General features: G+C 39.2%; 1 non-coding gene across 1 annotated transcript; it reads right to left on the reverse strand.

The window, feature by feature from the left end:
* Nucleotides 1–10,420: 10,420 nt before the first annotated feature.
* On the reverse strand, nt 10,421–10,527 carry LOC122737531. The gene has a single exon (XR_006354363.1). It is a non-coding gene; the product is annotated as a U6 spliceosomal RNA (small nuclear RNA).
* Between the last annotated feature and the right edge of the window lie 8,399 nt (nt 10,528–18,926).

Here is an 18,926-nt window from a genome sequence, read left to right on the forward strand (position 1 = left end):
TTCTTTACCATTCTTCCACATCCTCTCAACAGATATTCTTTCCTATTTTATTGCAAAAACAAGGTCATCCTCATGAACTTTCTTATTCCCTATTCTATACTTCAAAACCCCTTGACGTCACCTTCTATTCCCTCTTTTTCTCCAGTCTGGCCAATAGGTAACTTCTTACCAAGGCCTATCCTTCCCCTTGTGTCCTTGACCTTATCTCTTCAAGCATCAACTGGGAACTTGCCCCTTCCATCATCCTCCCCTCTATCATTTTCAATCATTCCTTTTATTGGTTCCTTCTCTTCTGCCATCAAATATTTCTAGGTCTCTTTTATCCTTCAAAAAGCTTCACTTGACTCTTTCACCCCCACATGATATTCCATATCTCTTGTACATTTACTAGCCAAACTTTTAGAAGTAAAAACAACCTAGACTCCTCTCCTCCATTTCCTCACCTCCCACTCACTTTGCAACCTTTTGCAATCTGGCTTGCAGCCATATCATTTGACTGAAATTGCTCTTTCCAAGGTTACCAATTTGGCTGTCTTATGGTGTTCTCTCACTCTGGATGCTTCTTGGGCTGTCTGTGACTTTTGCCACTGCTAAGTGCCCCTTCTTCCTATGTACACTTTCTTTTCTAGGCTTTTCAGACTTTGCTCTCTCCTAGTTCTATCTCCATCTTTCCCTTTTAGTCACCTTTGCTGGATCTCTCTTCTCTCCATTGCCTCCTGTTTAACTGGATTCTCCTCAAGGATTTTTCTTGGGTTCTTTTCTCTATATATATCATCTCTTCGTGATTTTGTTAGTCCCCATGAACTCACTTATTATCTCTATAGAGGGGACCCTCAGCTCTTTATATCTAGCTCTAATCTCACTCCTGAATGACAATCCCACATCAGCAGTTACCTCCTGTACATCTCTACCTTGATACACAGACATTTCAAACTCAGTGTCCCCAAAATGAAACCCATTATCTATCATCTTCTCTAAACCTGCCCCTCCTCCAAAATTATGCATTTCTGTTGAGGCCACCACCATTTTTCTAGCCACCCAGTGGAAGAAACTCTAAATTGACAGGGGATTTGAGACTATGAACTGCCCCAGTATCCCCTCAACTCTAATCAGTAGTGATGTACTCTAGGAAGAAACTTTGATACCGAGCTCCAAGAATTTAACCCTTCTCATCATTTCATAAATTGGCTGTATAATTTGTGTGGGGATTACGACCTGAATCTTCTTAGGTACCTCTGGTTTCTGACACGAAAGCAGCTTTTGAATCAGTCAGTGTTTTTTTCCCCCTGCTGCTTAATCTCTGAGGCAGCCAATTTAGAGACAGGAGGAGTTTTTACTTTATCTGGACGACCCAGCCACATTTCGACATGATTCCTTTGTATTGGGAAGCAGCTCAACCTCTGGGCCTGTGTATATGTGTGTGTGTGTGAGCGGATGCGTGTGTGTCAGTGTGTGTGTGCACTTGCCTGAGTTTGTATATTGCTGCACATGCCCGGAAACAGTGCTGAACAAGTGTGGGAGGGTGAGAACCTTTATTGTAACAGACTGATGGTACCAAGGAGGCTGCATTTGTTGTGAGTTAAAACGTTTATACAAAGATTTTCTTAGTAATGTCTAAGATTTTAATAGGGTAATTAATCTTTCTAAGTGTTAGTGCCAGATTATGGGATCAGCCATTACCCCTGGCTACAGAGTAGTCTTTTGTGTGTCGCTATGAACAGGCCTAAATGATGAGAATACTCAGGTTGCCAAACAAAGATATGGCTGCAGCTAGCTTGTTTAGGTTTTCAATGCATTTTCTGGTGCAGTTAAAATAGCCCCTGTTTCCCTGGGAGTAACAGTGCTTTTTAAATAACCATTGGATTGCAAGAAAAGGAAAGGAAATACCAGACTATGTATTTTTTCCTAATGATGCTTAGATTGGTTTGAGACTTTTAATGGAAATAAGTAGATGCAGGAATGAGGGCAAAAGGTTTTCAACCTGATCCAAAAAAAAAAATCTTCTGTATGTTTTTCCCTTGGAACCTATGTTTTGTTAATGTTGCCAAACCACCCCACATGCCAGCAACGTAAGGAAGAATACTGTTGCTAATTAGACTAAGACACAGTCTTGGGAGGAGACAAAACATTATTTAATGTGGCGTGTGATCAAAAATATTGGTTTTTTTTTTTAATTAGATGACTTGTTCCTATGGAGGTTAAGCAGAAAATAAAAAGTCAGAAAAATTTACAACGGGTAGGAGCATTATGGAGGCTTAGAGGATACTTCTGCTATCCAGCCAATGACCTCTAGTCTGGCTATGATCAAACTACCCTTTTGTCTTTGGTCTGAATTTCTGGACTAGCTCATTCAGTTGTTTTGATTTAGGGACTAGTTATACTTATCTCTGAGTTTCCCTAATTGTTGTTAATTGGGTGTATGAAAGGTAGTGGTGTCAGGAGAACCTGAGTTCAAATATGGCCTCAGACAACTTGCTACCTGTGTGACACTGAGCAAGTCACTTAACCCTGTTTGCCTCAGTTTCCTCTTCTATAAAATGAGCTGGAGAAGGAAATGGTAAACCACTCCAATATCTTTGCTGATAAAACCCAAATGGGGACACCAAGAGTCAGACACCACTGAAAGGATTGAACAAAAACGTGTATGAAAGAGCTTCATTATAACCTCACTGCTCTAATAGAATAGATTCCCCCCCCCAACTTTGCATTATAAAACCTTCTATGGTTGGGTGACCACACCCCTGGTGTTGGCTGTGGGATTACTGGCTGCATATCATAGGAAGGGTCCCCTGTTCTCCTTTGAATTGCATATGTACTTTTGGCACAAAATTGTGGCTGTGCTTCAGACCCGTTGGCAGAGCTGGTGGGTGGATTGTAATTTGTTCTGCTTTTATATAGGAGTAATTTGAAAATGAGGCAAAGAGCAAAGGGAGCCCAATGATCCCCTTGTGTAGGGTGGAGCTGCATGGTCAGGCAGGGAGATTTATTTAATAATCAAAGTTCACATTTATGTAACACTATAAGATGTTCAAGATGTTTTCTTCCATAGACACTTTGTACATGGGGTAATGCCAGTATTCTTATTATGGGAGACTCAAAAGTGAGGCTCCAAGAAGGTAACCTGTCCATAGTCAAGCAGCTGGTCAGTGCCAGAGTTTGGACTTGACCTCAGATCTTCAGCTTCCAAAAATAGGAATCTGCTTTTTTGGGGAGGGAGGGAGGGAGGGAGAAGAGTCACTAATTGTAATTAGTCTGGGAGTATCCTAAGTATATCTCTCAAAAGCTGAGGAGGGCTGAGCTCAGAGAAAGAGAATATGCTTTGCAGTGATCCCATAGGACAAGACCTAGGTTCAAATCCCATTTCTAATACTTGCTAGCTGTATGACCATGGGCAAATCACTTAATCTCTCTGAGTTTCAGTTTGCTCAACTATAAAATAGGGAGAATGATACCAGTAGTACTTTTGGGTTGTGTGGTTGACATGAGATCATGCATGTAAAGAACTTTGCAAACTTTAAATTGCTATCGAAATTTCAGAGTTTATTGCTATTGCTATTATTATTTCCCTAAGGCAGTACTTATGAAATATAGTGTAGAATAATACTTACAAGTCTAACCTTGAAACCAAGAAGATCTGTGTCCAAGTCACACCTCTTACAAAAACTATCTGGGCTACTCTGGGCAAGTAACAGCCTTCTCAGCACCCTAGGCCCTAGGCCTCTCTGTCTCTGTCTCTCTCTCATTTTTATTTATTTTGTTAAGTATTTCCAAATTACATGTAAAATTCCCTCCCTCCAATACCTACCCTACCCCTTGAGAAGGCAAGCAATATGATATGGATTATACATGTAAAGTCATGTGAAACATATTTCCATATTAGCCATGTGGTAAAGGAAAACATTCACAGAAAAACCAAGAAAAAAAAGAAAGTAAAAAAGGAATGCTTCAATCTGCACTCAGAGTTCATCAGCTCTCTCTCTCTGGAGATGGAAAGCATTTTTCATCATGGGTCATTTAGAATTGTCTTGGATCATTGTCTTAATCAGAATAGCTGAGTCTTTCACAGTTAATTATTGTTACAATTTTGCTGTTACTATGCACAATGTTCTCCTGGTTCTGCTCATTTCACTTTGCACGAGTTCATATAAGTCTTCCCAGATTTTTCTAAACCCATCTTGCTTATCATATCTGAGGATTAGCCTGAAGAGAAGACCTAAAGGGTGTGGGTGGGGGGGAAGGAGAATGATCATTGTTTTCAAATATGCCAACTTCTTTCACTCATAAGGCCAAAATTAGGACAAATTGGTAGTAGCTAAAAAGAGGAAGATTTTGTGAGGAAAAATTTCCTGATGATTAGAATTGCCCCAAAGGAAGTGACTTTGAGGGTGGTTAGTTCTATCTCATTCAATGCCTCCAAGAGAAGACCAGTCTTAAATGGGGGTGATAGGGAGGCAGCTGATCATGCTTTAGATAGGTATTGAACTAAGTGACTTTTGAGGCCAATTCCAAAGTTTCAGTTGTATAATTCTAAAAAATAAAATGTATATAAAAATGCTTTGTAACTATAGGGGTACTATATACATATAGGTTATTATTATCATTAATATTAATAATAATTCTCATCTTTTTTGTAGTGGTCAAATAGAAATGATGACAGGACAAGTCTCTTTGTCTCTTTCCTGATATTATTGTTATATTTAATATTCTGTGAACTATTGCACGTGTTGCTAAACTAAGTGTTTGTCAAATTCTCAAAGTGATTTTTGGATATGTATTTGCCGCACAAGGATTTGTTGTCTGTCAGTTTATGAAAGATAGTGAGATCTCAAGGTAGAATATTGGCTACCAGGTTGCACCTTGTTAGGTATGAAGTAGGTGATAAATTTTTTCAACTTGTACTTTGTTCTCCTCCTCCTCCTTCATTGTCGTTGTTGTCATCTTTGTCTTCTTTCTATTTTATATAGATTCTACTGTTCCTATGCACAATCTGCATTGATCAATAAATCTGAGGCTTTAAGGATTACCATTCTGTGATTTTTGGGGATGATGACCTCCAGAATTGACATCATAAATACCCTTCTAAAAATAAATTCATAGGATTATGCCATTTGTTCAATTCTTCTTTCTCAATCTACTATTGGTTGCATACACAGGGACACCAATGTGTTAGTACACGTCAATGAGGGCCTAGTGTTTTGAACATGTGTAATGTCTGCTTACTGCCAATCCAGGAGTCTTGGTGAATCTACCTTAGGAATTGGATGGGGCCCTTTCCCTGCTTCAGAGATTGTGCAGGTATCCTCTGTCTTCTGTTAGCTTACTGTGTGGTGATGAAAAGTTTTACACTTGGCAGCTGGAGAAATTTTGAATAACTTTTGGTTAAGGACCTAGAGAAATCTGCTGGACTCATAAGAAGATTCAAAATGGACTTCTGGAGAAATTTTGTTGAGTCCTGTGTGGAAAAGGACACCAAGAGATTTTGTCCAGACTTCTAGTTGTTTTTCCATGAGTGTAAAGGAATGACTGCTAGTCAACTTCAAGTCTTAACTCCATATGCTCTATGAAATTCCATAGGCACCATATTTTCTTCTAGAATTGAAAACTTGATTTTCTTTTCTTTATTGTTTTTGGGTTGGGGGAAATGCCATTTCTAACACCAAGACTGGTCCTTTTTAAGTATCAAGCAAGAAAGCTATAATCTGATAAACTTGGTAAAATGTTTAATCTGTCTAACTCTGTAATTGGGTACAACTGTGATTTAGGACTGTATCTGTGCCCTGTTGACCATTTTGAGACTCTTTTGATTTTTTCTATAAGACAATGGGGAAGCAAGTGAAAGAATTATACTTATGCCTGACTGAGGCCCTAGAGAACTATTGTATATTAGGAGAATGGCCTTCGGGGGCAGCTTGGTGGCTGCAGTAGATAAAGCACCAGTCCTGGATTCAGGAGGATCTGAGTTCAAATCTGACCTCAGACACTTGACACTTACTAGCTGTGTGACCCTGGGAAAGTCACTTAACCCTCATTGCCTTGCAAAAAACAAACAAAAAAGTATGGCCTATGTTCAAAATGCACGACATTTGAATCCTGTGTATATCAAATGTTTGAAAGAGAAGAGTATAGTGGGGAACTGGCCAATGAAGTCTCAGTCCTTACAGCATGTACAATATCTGCCTGCTTCCAATCCATGAGGAGGATTGGTGTTCCTGCTTGCAGAAATGCATGATGGAGGGAGTGTTTTTCCTTTCAGAGCATGTTTCTGTATCATCTTCTAACTTCTTTCTGTCATCTTAATGCACAGTGGTGAAAAGCCTTTTAATTGGTTGCTGGGCCAGAACTGAATTAAACAGATGAAATTTCTTTTTTTTGCAGGTAGTGAGGAAAGCAAAAAAAAAAAAATGCTATAAGTCTCTTGGTAGGGAAAGATGTAGTAGTGGTGGAAGCATGTATTTATGAAAAATGGTGTTTGTTATTTCATCTTTTCCCATTGGGTTTATTCTTTGGTGGTCTTAGGTGAATGAGTATTGGAGATTCAACAAAACAAATTCTAAACTTGTAACTTTTTCAAAATCCGGAGTTCAGCAACTTGAGTTCATAGCACAGTTTTCCAGTAGTAGCAGCAACTGAGTTTAATGAGTAGTCAGGCTTTGAGGAGCAGCTGGATTGGTTTGGTTCAGCCCAGCCCAGCCCAGCCCAGCCCAGCCCAGCCCAGCCCAGCCCAGCCCAGCCCAGCCCAGCCCAGCCCAGCCCAGCCCAGCCTAGCAGTGAATGAACTGAGCCAGCATGTCCTGAAAGTCACAGAAGACTTCTTACATCAGCAATACAACATGAAGAAAGGAATTGAATTGAGACAGTGTTGTGTAAAAATCTTTTTAAGCTGGAAACCATTTTCCCCAGGGATTGATGTAGTAGAAGAGAGTGAGCTTTTGGTTTTGAAGGTTGTCATACTATGGTTCTTACTATACATTCTCAGTCAATATCCTTTTAAAAAAGCTAATTGATGTTAATTGGCTAAATGATATTGGAAAGTCATTAATCAGTGATTAATATTGGGAGAATACACTGGATGAGGCTTTATGCAGCACAATAGTGCTAGAAACCACAGCCCTTTAGGCTTACCCTTATGACCTTGAGAAGAATAGTAGCTGCACACTGGGGAATCCAAGGGTGGGTTGGTAGAGCACAAAACATGTACCATATGGATATCATCATGGAGGGATTTCTGATTCCATTCTTTGTTATTATTATTATTATCAGTGGTCTGAGTAAATGGATCAATGTATGAATGAAAAAAATTAGTAAGTGCTTATGTGCCAGGTATTGTGCTAAATGCTGGGGATACAAATATGAAAAGCAGGATGTTTTCTACCTTCAAGGAGTTTATACTCTAAAAGAAGGAAAAGAACACACATAGGGGAATTATGGCTATGAGTGGGTATTTTGGTTTGGGAAGTCACAGGGATAATGAGCAAAGTCATGAGGCATAGGATTAACATATTGATTTTATTAATCTTCCTGGATCAGGAGGTGAAAAGCGGGGTATAGGAGTTTATGTGAACAGTGGTGTGGCAGGAAGATGACTAGAGTATGGGAGTGCCTGGATATCATGAATTTTAATTAGTCAAGAGTACAGAGTCTAGGATAGGAGTTAAAAAGCTGGGTTAGAAACAGAAGATTGACACTGTAAGTAGCTGTAAAGCTGGAAGGTGGCTGCAATGTGTGGTGATGGTAGTGGTGGTGGTAGTATTACTAATAGTCTTACATGAATTGAGTGAAATGAGCAGAACCAAGAGAACATCATACACAGCAGCAACAACATTGTGGGATGATCAACTGTGATAGACTTAACTCTTTTCAGCAATACAATGATCCAAGACAATGTCAAAAGATTTACTCTGGAAAATGCTCTCCACATTCAGAAAAAGAACTATGGAGTGTGAATGCAGACTGAAGCATACTACTTTCACTTTTGTTGTTGCTTTTTTGTTATTGTTCTTGTTTATTCTTTCTTGCATTTTTTCCTTTTGTTCTGATTAATGTGGAAATATGTTTAATATGATAGTAATGTATAACCTATATCAAATTGGTTGCTGGCCTGGGGGGGGGAGGGAAGGAAGGGTGGGAGAAAAATTTGGAACTCAAAAATTTCTTTACATGTAATTGAGAAAAATTAAAAATTAAAATAGTTTTAAAAAGTATTATTATTAGTAGAAGTACTAGTAGTAAGTGGTAATAATAGCAGCAGCAGCAGTAATGGTATTAGTCATAAGTGAAGAACATAAAATCTAAGGAAGCTTGAGCTGGGGCTCTTTTATGGTATTATAATCCCCCTCAAGCTCTGGTTTCTCTGACCTGTTCTTGCTTTGTACAAAATGCTGTCTATTTCCTACTCATGTCCCTTTCTCCTATCTGTTTCTTTCCTGCCCTTTCTCCGTATAACCTTCTTTTTCATATCTGGTGTAAGGGCCAAATTTTAATTGGGGAGTGTTAATTAGGTAGCTTGACGTAATATTGGGGTAAGGAAGGAGATTAACAGCCTCTTTCAAAAACAAAACAGGGTTTATTAACAGGAATGAATTTAAAACACAAGTAAGATTAGTAGAACTAGGGACAAGGGAAAAAGGGAATAGGGGAGGGAAAATAATACAACCTGAAATCATATCAATTGGACTCAGCTGTTCCCAAAGAGCAAAACGGCTGCATCCTGTCTCTCTCCCTCTCACACACCAGAAAGGAGAATCTCTTCCCTTCTCCTTCCCAGAAAACCTCCTCTCTCACAGGAAACAGGGAAGTCATACACACACATAGCCCCAAGCTAATTGGCTGGCTGTCCTGATTGACAGAATCAACAGGCGACTGTACAAATGCCAGCTGCCCCAGTTTCTGGATATCAAAGATCACCTGACTACCCTTACCAGGCTTCCAATCATTATAATTTGGCCTGGCCCAGCAGGTGTCAGTGAGAGGTGGTTGGGGCACTGTGCTACCAAGGAGGTGCCTGAGGCTGGCCGGGGCATGTGCTGGGGCTTCTAACTTTAGCCAAAGATGGGGTTAGAGAAACCTCAAATCACAATTAATTCATTACACTGGCAATTTCTATTCTTGGAACTAGTATAGATGATTAGAAAGTTGCAAGTTCTTAAATGATTGGCACCTACTTGTTTATGATCTCATTGGTGAGAAATCAATCCCTTCCCTATAAAACACTTAAGCTACTTTGATCTTGGAAGAGTCCGTGACTCTCAGACTGACCCAGCTGCCATGACCCTAGAATGGCCTGAAGTGCCCTGAAGCATCCAGGAATCCTAGGCAATGACAAACTCCCTTTTCCTTCCTTGGCTTGAACAGCAGCATGCCCAAGGTTCCCTTTCCTCCTCAATTCTAGTTTTATTTTTTTGGTGGGGCAATGAGGTTTAAGTGACCTAGCCAGAGTCACACAGCTAGTAAGTGTCAAGTGTCTGAGGCTGGATTTGAACTCAGGTCCTTCTGAATCCAGGGCCGGTGCTTTATCCATTGTGCTAACTAACTTCCCCCCTCAATTCTATTTTGGAGGGTTCTGGCCCAGCCTCAGTGTGAGGGGTCACTGACCTGCCCTGGATCCCTTGTTGTTCTTGCTTCCCACTCCCTTGGGTATCTCTAATTAAGTTATTCAACCTTCCCTCAAACATTCCAAATAAAAGTGCCTGTTTTCATCATTGATTGGGTTGTCTAATTCTTCTGTGAAGCCCATTCCTTGTCACAAACTCTAACCTCTGGTTCCTATGCATGGAGGCTAAGCTACACTGAAAAAAAAATAGGAGAGACGGAGAGAGAGACTTATTTTCCCTCAAAGTCCCAGCTCTTCCCATCAGATCACCTTTCCTAATACTATACTGAAAAGACAGAGCATCATCAGTGGGCTGCTTCCACTTCCCTCTTTCACTCCTCTAAACCATCCCTCATTATCTGTACCCCCTGGCTTCCTTTAGATGCTAGTCAAAATGACAATTGTTACAGGAAGTCTTTTTCAATTCCCCCTAATTCCAGCGCCTTCCTTCTGTTGATTATCTTTATTTTATAGTTTATATATTTTATTGGGGCAGGTAGGTGGTACAGTAGAAATAGTGCAATACCTAAAGTCAGGAAGATTCATCTTCCTGAGTTCAAACCTAGCCCGATACACTTTCTAGCTGCACGATCCTGGGCAACCCTTAACCCTGTTTGCCTCAGTTTCCTCATTTGTAAAAAAGTAAGCTGGAGAAGGAAATAACAAACCATTCCATTATCTTTTTTTTTTTTTTTTGGCGGGGCAATGGGGGTTAAGTGACTTGCCCAGGGTCACACAGCTAGTAAGTGTCAAGTGTCTGAGGCTGGATTTGAACTCAGGTACTCCTGAATTCAGGGCCAGTGCTTTATTCACTGTGCCACCTAGCTGCCCCCATTCCATTATCTTTTCATGAATTTGCATGTCATCCTTGTGCAGGGGCCATGCTAATCTTCTCTGTATCATTCCAATTTTAGTATATGTGCTGCCAAAGCAAGCACTCCAGTATCTTTTCTAAGAAAACGCCAAATGGGATCACAGAGTTGAGCATGACTGATCAACAAATATCTTATTTAAACATAGTTGTTTGCATATTGTCCGTGAGTCCTTTGGAATCAGGAATTGCCTTTTGCTTTTCTTGATATTCTTAGAATTTAGCATAGTACCTGGTACATAATAGGCACTTAATAAATGTTTATTAACCAACTCACTTTTTTTTCAGGGTTAATTACTCCACAAACCCTTCCTTGATTCCACCTTTTCTGAATTTTTCCAGAACCTTGGCCCATCATCAGTCCTCTCTTCTCTTATATTCAAGAGAATATAATCTTTAAACATTTCCCTCTCTCCTCCTACTCTTACAAACCTACATAAGGCTCAAAAATTCTAGAAATATTTATCTAATCCAGTTATCCCTTTACATTACGTGACACTATCTTTTTTTTTTAAGCATCACTGTGAAACTTTTAGAAATGATTTTCACTGGCTACCTTTGTTGCCTTTCCACCCGTTTATCTTCTCTCACCTTTTGCAATCTGGATTCCCTACCCACCACTCTTAAAATGTTTCTCTCTGAGGTCATTAATTACCTACTAATCACCAAATCCACAGCTTCCTTGAATTCCCTGTATAATTTAATGTTGTTAATCACCCACAGCTCATTTAAATATTCTCCCCATTTTAGCTTTTCTTTCGCACATGTTTCTGGTTCTCCTTATCTAATGATTTCACCTCTGTCTCCCTCACTGATTCCTTATCCTTCTTCTATCCTATAAGGTTGAATCATTTTCTTTTCTCTCTCTCCAATCTATGACTGACTGATTCCCATAGCTTTAACTATTACCATTATGTAGATGATTCCAAGGCATCTATCTTTACCTTCAACCTATACCAAAAGGAGCCTACCTCATCATCTCCTACACAATAGAGCAGATCTATTGGATTTCATGATCTTCACAAACTCAACATTCTGCAAGATGTAATCAATTCCAAAACTCATTACTCCTCAGCACCCTCTGCTTCAGAGGCCCTTCTCTCCCTCTGGTTGGAGAGAATGGACATTGGAGATCCCTTCCCAGATCCAGCACCACGTAAGGAGGGTACCCAGGGAACTAACTTCATCTTTTCCTCCAAGCTGCTCTCCTAGATATCATGATGTCCAGAAACTCAGCTTTCTGCAATACTGTAACTCGTACCACCTCAGATCATTTCCCACCCCAGCTGGAGAACTTCATTCTACAACCAGGTACCCTCCCCAACACCCCTTGTTTTTAATGTGTTATCTTTCCCCACTAGATTGTGAGCTCTTTGAGGAAAGGGAATACCTTATGCCTTTCTTTGTGTCTCCAGTGCTTTGCATAGTGCATGGTACTGTGCCTAATCTTTATTAACTCTGATTCTGAGAGTATTAGTACCAATTTGACCAAGGGACTGCCTTTACAACTAATTCTTATAAGGGTTTAATCTACAACAATCCATGTCCTCTAGATAGTAAGACAGAGTGGTGTAACTAGATGATAAGAGCTCTTTAATGTTCTAAGAATAGTAGAGAGATTGGGAGTAGAAAGACATGATCACCAGAGTGAGATTATTGCTCATTACTTGATTTTTCTTGTTGAAAAGGATGACAGTAAATATTAACATCATCTGGTGGTTAACATGATTAGATTGTAAGCTCTGAGGGTAGAGACTTATGGTCCCTGAATAATCTGATTTCTTCTTTGTGTACTTAGAGTTATCAGTGTACCTTGCAACCAACTGGGAAGACTCCTCTTTTCATCCTTACTTCCCACTCTCCTCTCCACTTCCCAGAACCCATCTGGGATAATTGAGGGAAGACTGGTGTTTCTCTCTCTCCTTGCTTTCTTCTATACTTTCTACCCTGTTAGAAGTCATTCAAGAAGGACAAGTGGTAGGAAATCTGCAGCCTGGTCCCTTGTTACCTTATCCCAAGTGACACAAACAGTAGGAGACTGAAGATGTGGGTCAAAGGAAGGTCTTCTTCATCCATACTATTGACCGCCCATCAAACTTATTTGAGATGGGAATCAACAATTCATTTTTCCCCAGTGTTATAGAGAGTCATTGAACCTTACTATTGCCCTGCCTCTGTCTTTTAAGTCTTCCAGGCCTTATTATCTGATTTGCCTCTGTCTTACAGTTCTCTGGCATCATCATCTGGCTTATTTTATGTAACCTTATGACCCTTTAGCCTGGTCATCCTCCTTGTCACTGAACCCTTGGAACTTTTGGGCCTTTCCATTGGTCCTAGAATTGAACTTCCTTTACATTTTAGCTATTATTATTATGATGGTGATGATGTTTTTCTAACAATTAGAGAATGAATGTAAACTCCTTGAGAGCAGGGGCTATTTCACTTTTCTATCTGTAGCCCTAGAGTACTTGTTACATTGTAAGAGTTTAATAAATGCATTTTAATTCAATAATTCACTTAATAAGCATTTAATATCTGTTTATTTGAATTTTTATTGTAGAGAGGAGCTTTTCCCCTTGGCAAAAGAAGAATTTGGTTTCAATTTTGTCAGTCATTTCTCTTCTTATGAATAATGAAGCTGCCATTGCTGATTGTGGGTTTGTTTGAGACAGTGATTTTTGGAGATGGATGGGAGTATGGCTTAGTGGGAAACACTACTGGAATGGAAATTAGATAGCCTTTGGAAAGTTACTTAGCCTCTCTAGATCCAGGTTTCATCACCTGTAAAATGAAAGTGGTTGCTTAGATAATGTCTGGTGTCATTTTTAGCACTGACATTCTAAGTTCAGGGCAATTACAGAATATCATACAGAAGATTTGATATCAAAGACAGAATTATCCAAGAATTTGGGAGAATTTCTATAATTCACCCATAATATTCAACTTGATATAAAGTGAAAAATCCCTAAGACCCTTCCTAAGCTGTCTAAATGTGAACTCAGCTGGTCCATGTGATAGTGAGTTCCCCATCATAGAAGGTCTTCAAGCTGGTATAAGATGACTGCTTGTCAGGGATATTATGAATAGGATTCTTGTTTACTGGAATGAATTGGTTAGTTGATCTCTGGGTTCCTAGTCACCTTTGAGATTCGGTGGCTCTGTGTGTTTTTGTTATAGTAGTCCTTAATTTTCCAAAGAAGTTGCAGATAAATTCAGAAACTCTTCTACCAAATTAATTTTTAAAATCAGATCTGATGGAAACCACCCTAAAATTCCTTGGTGCCAAGTTGCTATCACTATTCATTTCTACTTAGTGCAGGATTTTGTATGGCTGCTTTGCATTTTTCTCAAATGTAAAGGAATCTCAAATACTAAATTCGATAGTCCCCTTCTGCTCTACAGACCTGTTCTGACCGTTGACTTGTTTATACAGATCCTGGTCTTCAGATTTTTACTTGACTGAAAAAGCCTTTAGCTTTTAATTCTTTGCCCTTCTGAGTGTGTGTGTGTGTGTGTGTGCGCGCGCACACGCGCGAACACATGCGCCTGCACGTGCGTGCACATGCGCATGTGCACACGCACTCCATTTCAGAGAGTATTCAATTTGAGTAACAGGTCTTAAATGCAGAAAAAGTAAACATAATTTTGATACCAAGTAGGCTAACATCATTAAATACATACAGACAAGGTGCTTCTGAGAAATAATTTTCAAATTATGAAATGACCAAGAAGCAATTTGGTGAAGGGAAACATCAACTATATTATGCTATCTGCATATGTCAATATACATCCATATAATGTACATATTGTATGAGCCCTCCACAAAGGCCTACTCTGAAGCTTCAATGGAGCAATTCTTGGAGGCTTTGAATACAAAGCCCAAAGACTAGGTTGTTTTTCAAAGGGCCAGTTTAAGTAAGAACAGAGAGACCCGTTACCAGCATGGTGGTCACAGGGCGAGGAATTCTTTGGCTAGGACAACCCTGGAAACAAAGAGAATAGAGAGTGACCTCCAGTGATATACAGACAGTCCTCTTCTGCATTTGCAGGGATTATATATATATATATATATATATATATATATATATATATGTGTGTGTGTGTGTGTGTGTCAGAAGGGAGGACTAATGGTACAAAAACTATCATGTAGTTTTTAGATCATAGGAGACAAACTTAGATGAATGTATTTTAAATGAGATCTTTGTGCAAGGACCAATTATAAGTAGACATATTACTAGAGTAACTTGATCGTGTCAATCCTGACATTCACACCATAAATGAAACAAGATAAAAGGAGCTTAATCAACCGTTGTGATTCTTGTTTATGTTCTCCCTTAGATGCTTAATAGAAGCTCTCTCCAAGGCACCAAAGGCCGTCTAAAGTTAAAAACATTTCATGTGTACAAGGACTATTTCTAGACTGTTCATTCATAGATCTATGCCTCTGACTCCCCAGACCAAAACTCCTTTTTCTGGTTGCTTTTACCCTTTGTGTTGTTTCTCTTTTTATCAGGAGACGATTGTCTCCCACAGAGTAGGGACTGTCTGTCTGTCTGTCTCTCTGTATTTGTACCTGCAGTGCTTAACATAATGACTGGCACAGAGTGTGCACTAATAAATGCTGCTTCAATAATTCAACAAATAATGTAAAATCCTTATGAGTAGAGATTGTTTTATTCTTTATGCTTGTAAGCCTAGTGCCTAACACTGTGTCTAGTACATAGTAAGCATTTAATAAATGCTTGCTGATTGATGAGGTATGTACCTCCTTGATTGATCGCACATTTGCTGGATGATAGTCCTTTTACTATGGTCATAAATGGAAATATGTTTCAGCCAATCTGTGTTCATCATGCCTCTCCCCATTGCCCTTTGTCTCACCCATAACACTGATTCTTTAGAGATTGTGGTGTTCCAAATTCAGAACCATTCAGTATGACGAAAACATGGGTTTTAAAAAAGCTTGCTTGTTTGTTTTGGAAAGCAGTTCTGAATAATTAAAAGTACTATTAATTTTCCCCAAATCAATCAAGGTGGGGCAGCTCAGTGGCCTTGTGGACAGAGCAGTGGCCCTGAAGTCAGGAGGACCTGAGTTCAAATGTGGCCTCACAGTAGCTGTGTGATCCTGGGCAAGTCATTTAATTCTGCCTCAATAAAACCAAAGTCAATTAAACCAATTCTCTTTCTGATATTCAATTTGTTCTTTGTATACAAATCTACCTCACCTTCTAACTTGCTTTTTTTGTGTGTTGGGCACCATCTTTCTTTAAGTCACCCCAGTTTGCAACCTTGGAGTCACTGTCTGCATTTTACTTTCCTTGACCATTTGCCCCTATCTAATCAGCTGCAAAGTCTCATCAATTTTACTAACATCTCTCAAAAATGTTCTGTTCTTTCCACTCACCCTTTCACCATACTAGTCCAGGCCTTTATTACCTCTGTTCTAGACTATTGCAGGAGATTTCTACTTGATTTCCCTGTCACAAATATCACTCCTCTCCAATATAGTCTCTACACAGCACATCTCATCTTGTCACTATCTTGATCAAGAAGCTCCAGTGTCTTCTTTTGGATAAAATAACAACTCCTCTGGCATTTAAGCCCATTAAAATCTATTTCAATAATCCAGATGGAAAGTGGTAAAGCCACAGACTGAAGTAGCTGTGGTATGTGGTGTGTGGTATATGAACTCTTTCAGAGCAGAGATCATCTTTTGACTCTTTTGGTATCCTCAGCACTTAGCCCAGTGCCTTTAGCATAGTAGGGGCTTAATAAATATTTATTGATTTCTGTGAATAGATAGAAAGGGATACATGTGAGAAATGCTGAGGAAGTGTAATCAACAAGACTTGGCAACTAATTGGATATGGGGTGGTGGTGGGGAGAGTGAAATGTCAAGGATGATTCCCAAGTTGCAACTTGAGTGACCAGAAGGATAATGGTTCTCTTATCTTAGGTGGATTTGAAGGTGGGGGAGGGAGAAAATGAGTTATGTTTCAGATAAATTGAATTTGAGAAATTTAAGGACATCCAGGTGGAGAATGTAAACAAGATAATGGAGATGTGGGGTTTAATATCAGGAAAAGATGAAGACTAGATGTATAAATCTGGGACTTGCTTACATAGACATGAGAGTTGAATCCATAGTAACTGATGGACAAGGTCTGGATGATGCATGTGCAAAGGCAACAGAGAAGGAATAGTCTGAGAGGCAGAAAGATAACCATAACAGAGCAGTGTCAAAGAAGAGAGGAGAAAGAATCCAGAAGGAAGAAAGGAAACGTGGTCATTGAATTAAGTATTATAGAGATCACCGATGACTTTGGAGAAGCAGTTCTAATGAAGTGGTAGAATTGAAGCTCAATTATGAAGCATCAAGAGGTAAAAAATGAGGTGATAAAGCAAAGGCAATGAATATGAAATTCCCTCCCCTGGAAGTCTGGCTGTGAAAAGAGGAGGGTTATAAGAAAATAGCTTGAGGAGATGGTAGGGTCAAATGCTCTTCCCAATATACTATGCTGCTTGATACAGTTTAATGTGTTTCTCCTTTGGGAGTAATTCTTTCCTTCACTCAGAAGAATAAATTGCAGACCATACAGGAGGCTGAAGAGGAAGGGGGGGTGTCTTTCTTGGGTCCTTTAAATCACATTGATTTCATCTACTCTGCCTGTGCGGAAGCTTGGATATGCATATATGGGCACCCACAAAATCTCATGGTTGCATATTGTGAATCTGACAATGTACCTGAGAGTTGACAGAAATTATAGCATGGCTGAAAATGTGACTTCATTTTCATGAGGGATTGTATAATCTTCCAGCATGGATTACAAATAAGCAAACCTATCATTTTGCATACATGAGAATAGCTTAACATATAAAAAGGACAAAGTATGAAATGCAATCCAATAGAAAGGAAAAGTCTATCCTTCACTGTCTAGTTATTTCTAACAGTTATTGGAATGTTGCTGCCTGTGGAGAATTGTCCAAACCTAAGTCCATTAGTTATGGATAATTTCCTATTGGCCAGAAAGAAAGGACAGTTAAGAATTGTGGGAACAGAATCCATTCATTTTCCCTTTGTAGGTCACTTTTCCAACATGTGGGGTCACTTTCCCACATATAGGATAGGCATTTTCTACTGTAAATCTCTACTACAGTACCATATACAGAGAGAACATACACTATAAGAAAGAAATAACAGTAAAGGGAAGCCCTCAAAGATCATTCCATCATCCCTAACACCAGGAAGCTCCTGGTGTTATGGGTAATAAAGCTCAGCTAAAAACATGTTCTAAATATTTTTATGTGCAAAAAATAGAAAATTGTAATAAAATAATGGCTGTTATTTCAAGGCACGGCTATAAAATGCCCCCGGGACAGAAACACCTAATTATGAAATAAAACAACTTTTGTATCCCTCAGGCAATGTTTTCAAACTATTGCTCTCTCCAAAGCAGTCACTATAATTAGACCAATTCCCCAGCAGAAAAGTGTGGGGGAATTCATCTAAGGCAATAGAACAGAACTAAGCTTTGAGGCAGAGATGGGCTATGGAGCTGAGAGAATCAGGGGCCAAAGCATCAACATTACAGGGTAGAGGGTACTTTGTGGTGACCCAGGAAGTCCCATCTCTTTTACTTGCTCCCTACATTTTCTTCTTTACATTATGCTCACTGATAACACATATTTTTAATCTTCCAGGAGGAAGTACTGGAAGGAGGTCTATTACCCACCTCCCCCACTTCTATACATTATACATCTCTTTATTCAGAAAAATGTTACATTAGCTTTGAGAACCAGCACGATGTGATAGCTTGTTAGACCTGGAATCAGGAAAGACAAAGTTCAAATCTTAGCTCCAACATTTAACTTACTAGTTAGCTATGTGACCATGAGTAAGTTTAAGGTCATCTTTTATAGGCTTATTGAAAGCATCCTGAGCAAAGTAGTCAAAATAATTGTTAACATAACAGTTATAGAATCATAAAATCCCCAAATTAGAAAAGATTGCTAAAGTTATATGATCTAAACTATAGCTGAAATATAATACATTTATCAACAAACATACATTAAGTACCTACTGTATGCCTGGATTGTAGTAATAGTCCGCTGATTGGTCTCCATGTCTCATCTCTCCCCACTCCAGTCCATCTTCCACTTAGCTGTCAAATTCATCTTAAAACACTTAAAGCATATCATTCAATAAACTTTATCAACTCTCTCTCTTTGGGGATTAAAGATAAAATTCTCTATTTGTCTTTCAAAGTCCTTCATAGGTTGACTTCTTCCTATATTTCTGGTCTTCTTAGGTTGCATCTCCTTCATCCTATGTATGCTTCAATCTTGTGACACTGGCATCCTTGCTGCTAATCAAACAAGATACTCCATCTCCTGACTGGTCATTTTCCACTAGCTGGAACTCTTTCTTTCTCATCTTTACCTCCCGGCTTTCTTCAAGTCCTAGCT

The sequence above is a fragment of the Dromiciops gliroides genome, chromosome 1 (genome assembly GCF_019393635.1).
Source record: "Dromiciops gliroides isolate mDroGli1 chromosome 1, mDroGli1.pri, whole genome shotgun sequence".
NCBI classification, from domain to species: domain Eukaryota; kingdom Metazoa; phylum Chordata; class Mammalia; order Microbiotheria; family Microbiotheriidae; genus Dromiciops; species Dromiciops gliroides.